Source organism: Parus major, chromosome 11 (genome assembly GCF_001522545.3).
Source record: "Parus major isolate Abel chromosome 11, Parus_major1.1, whole genome shotgun sequence".
Taxonomy (NCBI): Eukaryota; Metazoa; Chordata; class Aves; order Passeriformes; family Paridae; genus Parus; species Parus major.
In genome coordinates, this window is record NC_031780.1 from 9,668,063 (window position 1) to 9,673,453 (window position 5,391).

Sequence of the window (5,391 nt, forward strand, 5' to 3'; positions counted from 1 at the left end):
GCTGAGATAGTGGCTTAATCCATAGGAAAAAGAGTGACAGATATAAACACAAAAAATAATTAACTTATTGTTTGCTGTTTCCAAATGTAATACCACACTTCAAACAAGACATTGCTATTTCATAGATCAGAAAGATTGAGTGCACATTTATCTGTGGTAGGCCTTTGTAGGAGCCAAGCTCTGGGCATGGACAAGAAAAAGTCCTTGCTGTGAGTGTTGTACAAAGTAAAGACAGACAAATAGAGAAATATAGGAGAACAGGAAAACAAGGAGAGAAATAGGCAAATTTTATGTGTGTTAATATAATGAGCATGGTAACATTTTGCATTTTGCAAAGGATTTGAAATAGGGATGGAATGAGAACCTGCCCAGTGCATTCAGCTGAGTCCCATCCGTGGCCATAGTTCTGGTTCTGTGGTTGTAGGATGTGATTTCAGGCACAGAAGTGATGGGGGAAGAAACTGATAAATGAGTAGACAGGTGGGTCTTGAAGAGAGAGGTGAATTAAATCCTCTGTGGAAAATACATTTGTGTGGTAGAGATGAGATTCATGAGGCTGGGGGTGCTGTCTCATCAGTGTCCCTCATAGATACAGTAATGCTTCTCTTTCTGTAATGCTTCTCTTTCTGTAATGCTTTTCCTTCTCTGGTTTTTTTAACACATCCTTTCTCTTCGTACAAACTCCTGTTCCAACATATCTTCATTTTTCAGGGTAATGTTGCTACAAAACAATTATTTTATTGTAAAATAAGTGAAGGAAATCAAGAAGAATTAAGAAATAGTATGTTTACTACTTCAGTGTACAACACTCTGAAATGCAAATTGCCATTTTATGTAAAAGCAGAGGAGGAAAATGGTGTGAAGGAGTCACTGTAGGAATAGAGATTTTTCCAACACTGGTTCACTGGGATTTTTGAAATTCCAAAGCCAAATTAAAGTATTTTGAAGATTGAACTACCATCTTTTGTATAGATATGTATGAAGGTATTTTCTCAATGTGACACAAATACCAAAATATGTGGCTGTTATTCTAGTAGAGTGCATTTTCCTACGATATCCCTTTTGCAGGCTTCAACAGAAATTTTAGAATTCAACAGACAGGGTTTTTTTTCCCTCAAATTGATTTTAGATTTTTCTGATTTCTATTGACTATAATTAAGTAATGAAAAATGCAGGGGAGTGTCATGCCTGGTTTATTTTAAAATTCCCTTTTTCTTTCTCCTTTTTCATTTCCCCTATCTAACCGCTTATATGACCCTTTGTAATTTCATTATCACAGTGGTTCAAAGACAATGGCAAAAGATGACAAAGAGTGAAAGGAATGTTCAAAATCCAAGTCCATAAATAGGTTTTCTTGAGAACATCACAAAGGCTCTATTGTGCTACACATAGCAGAGACAGAAAGGATACGTGCCCACTCTTTACCAGAAAATGCTGCAGACTTTTCTGCAGGTCACTTGCTGGTGCAATAAAAACCCTGAAAATATCCATGGGTACCAAAACCTCACTTGTAAGATGCTATCACATTTTTTTTCCACTCATAATTCAAATAGTTGCCCTAGGTTTGTGTATTGGTGTGGTCAGACAGCATTGTCTGTGTCCTGCAAAGTGCTTGTTGTGGGCTGTGACAGTCACCTTGGAAGCTGTGCTTGAACTGTGTGGTGGATTTTCAAGGTCAATAAAAATATTGGGTTGTAGGATGGGGAGCGGGAAACCACCGACTTCGTTTTTGCTTGTGGCTTCATCTTGGTTCAAAACCCTCCTGATGCATTATCTGTGTGAGTTTTTGGGTAAAAATATATTAATGCTCTCTTATTCAGTGCTGTTCTATTACCTATTCATCAAAAATATTGCTTTTGTGCATTTTTCATTATAAGATTCAACATTACCAATGTTAATAAAGAGAGAACTCCTTTTCTTTTCTTAGAAATAGAATATGTAAAGACATTGCCTCTTTGATGTTTCTAAGCCAATACAATATGTATTTGAATGAGGATAAAAGTCATTCTTTTAACAGAAGATCATCCAAGTCATTTCTGATGAAACTCAAGAGAAGCTTTTTTTTTAAAGAGATGCTTAGAAATTATGATTAAAAAAGGGGGGAACGCCGCTTTAGAAGTAACAGCTAGTAGAAATAAGTCACATATTTGATAGTATTTCATGTAGGCCCATGGTGACATCAGCCTCTTTTATTGTGATGAACTGTTCAGCTGCAGATGCCTTTCCTTCAAAGGGATGAGACCTTGCTGTCATAGGCAGGTATTTCATGTGCTGCTGTCCTGAACTGTGAACAGCAGACACGATTTTGGGTGTGTCTCCCAGAATTTCCCATGCTGCTCAGCACTCCCACGTCACTGGCTACTTCTCTCATGTGGGAATTTTTACTGTGAATTTTCCACTGAGAATTGGACCGTACATGACTTGCTGCTCAAGAGCTGCTATAAATTTGGAGCTAATAAATTTTATGAGGCCTGTGAAGCCTTGGGACTAGGAAGCTTCTTGAATGCTGTCCCAGCTCACTACTGTCTGGCCAACCCTTCCCCTGTTTGCAGGCACAGGACAGTGTCATATCTCCATTTATGGGTTATCAGCTTCTGTGCTGGCTGCAGAGTCGTGCACTGAGGGAGTGTAAGGGGTTTAGACACTTCCTTAATTTACTGTCTCTGAAAATCTGTCGGAAGTTTGATCATTTGGCCAAAATATAAGAATGTACCACAGAATAATTAGCAGGAAAGTTTTCTTAGAGCACAATAAACGTATTGAACAGGAGAGGCAGCTCAGGCAGAATTATGGTTGTTGCACCAGTATTTGTTCCTGTAAATGGAAAACTTCCCATGGATAAGGGCAGTGTCCTGACTCATTCCCTTGCTCTGCACTGTTTGAGTAGCTGGATTTCTGCTGTGCAGAACAGGCTTCCTAGGAGCACTGCAACACTATCTGGGTTTGACTTTTAGATGGATTTATATTTTGGGCTGCAGCAGGAGAGTTTGAGCTTCTACTGACTGTCAGGGTGCCTGGGGAGACAGCTCTGGGGGTTTCAACACAGTGAAAGTGATTTTGCAGGGCTGATGCCTTGGTTTGTTACTGTTGGGCTTATTTTTTTTTTTACGTTTAAAGTGAACTTATGAAAATGGATGTATTGTTGTCAGGAGAATAAAGGTTTCTTTTCTCTCAGTACAGAGACGTTTTTTGAGGTGAACTTGACATCAGTGGCCAGACATAATATCCCCAGCTCACAGCAAGTTGAATGTGTTTTCTTGGCTCACAAACCTGTGCTGTGTTGCCTGAGCAGACTGAAGCAGCCTCCTGGAAGCCACGTGGACTTTACAGCTTACCAAGTGGCATGCAGACTACTTCTCGGTGGATTATTCTCAAAGTCTGACCTTTAATAAACTGGAAGCCACTTTAAGAAGGTTCTATGTCTACAGAATTCTTACAAGTGCTATGGCCACTCTGTACCAATGGCTGAGACAGATGCTCTTGGGCTCATCAGGTCTGTTTGCAGAAGGTGTTTCTAGGTGTAGCTGAAGGGGTAGGTTTAAAATGGAATCAAAACATCCAGTACCTGATTTGCTCTGAGGTTTGGTTTTTTTTGTGATCTGCTGGTATTGCTGAAATAAAAACAAAACAAAACAAATCTTACAATGTATTTCAGAGGTGCAGAGAAACAAAAACCCAGACCAGACACGTGCTGTGAGGGGCAGGTGATACATGGGCATAGTGGGGAAATGTTACTCTCCTGTTACCTCCTGCACACACACACCAGTAGAGAGGCTGGCAAAGCAGCACAGTAACTGAATGATGCTGCTGCAGTTTCTAAGCCTTTTAGACTGACTGGGCAATACAAGATATTGTGCATATTTTAAGTACTTAATGGCCCTACTATCATGATAAAAAGCAAAACCATGTCATTCTCTATAGGTAAAAAAACGAGCATTGGGTTCAAAACTCTGTAGAAGAAGGATGGGAAATAGATTTGTTTCACTTTTAAAACAACCCTTTGAATTTAGACAATGCCAGACAAGCAGTCACCATTTTGAGAAGTTGAGATGCAAAACTTGATTGTTCTGAATATTTATTAGAAAATGTATTGCTACAGCTCTGATGAGAAACAGCCTACTATTCTGCATCTTGCATAAATCAAACATGCCTGCCATTTGCTAAATTATTACATTATAAACCATGTTGTAATTACAAAACTTTAGTTGTTCCATTTATAATCTCCATGGTTTATTGTATTATTGGTTGGACTTGAAAGCTGAAGCTTAGAATTTATGAAGTCCACTAAAATATTATATTCCCCTTCCTTTTCTCCTGATGATCAAATGACTAAATCAATTGCTGGGGCAATGCCAATGGTATTAGGATCAATAAGATTGTGAAATTTATTGTACGTTTTTGTTGCTGTATAAAATTAGATTGCAGGGTTTATGAATGTTTATTCTTCTGAGCCCTAGATTTCTGGTTTGTCTGAAACATACATTATGGTAGTTTGGTCTTTGCTTGTTACATAAACATTTCACTTGCAATACTTTAAATGTATCCTCTTAAAAAAAATTAATGTTTGCATTTTTTGCAAGTTTCATCCAATTTAATTTTCATAGATATTTTGTGTTTTCAGGTCATGAATTGACTCCACAGAGTGCTTATTTAATTTTCTTGCTGAATTTGGAAATTTCCATTCCAAGCTAATGGAACTTTTCTTGATAAATTTTCTTGACAATTTTTCTTGACTTGTGCATGGTCTTTTGTATCAGAGAATCTCCTGCCCTTCTCAGGTTGGCTGAAGATGGTTTAGACAATGTGTATTGAGACTTAATTTCACAATTTTTTCAGCCAATTCTCTTGAGCTTTGAGAAAGAGGTATTTAAATTTAATCCTTAACTTTCCACAAAGAGATAAAATCCCATTTGTCTTTGGGTAGAATAACACCGCAGAGCTGGTGGCTGTTGGTGTGAGGGTTTCAGCCTGCCTGTGCTGAGCTCTGGCAAGTAAAAATTTATCAGTTTTCATCAAGAGAATGGGTTTTAACTTCTTACTGAGCTCTAGAAAGGATGTGCCAGTGGCCATGGCACGTGCTGTGTGTGGACACTCGTGGTTTCTCTGGCAATTTCCTTGGTGCTCTTAGGGAAACATCCCTGCCATGATCCCAGCTGCCAACATCACAATAGAAGAAATGTTTCTTCTCTGTTAAAACTGAGCTAATATTCCTTACAAATGTGTTTCAGGACTTCTTAAGAACTGCAAGTTGCTCTAATACTTCAAGAATTTAGAGCAGTTAAGCTTTGTAGAGTCTTGTCCATTTCATGGGATTAAAAACTTTGTCCTTTTGTGGTGTTAACCTGAAGCGTGTCTGTTTTCATTTTGGTTAAAATATAATTAAGTCATCGA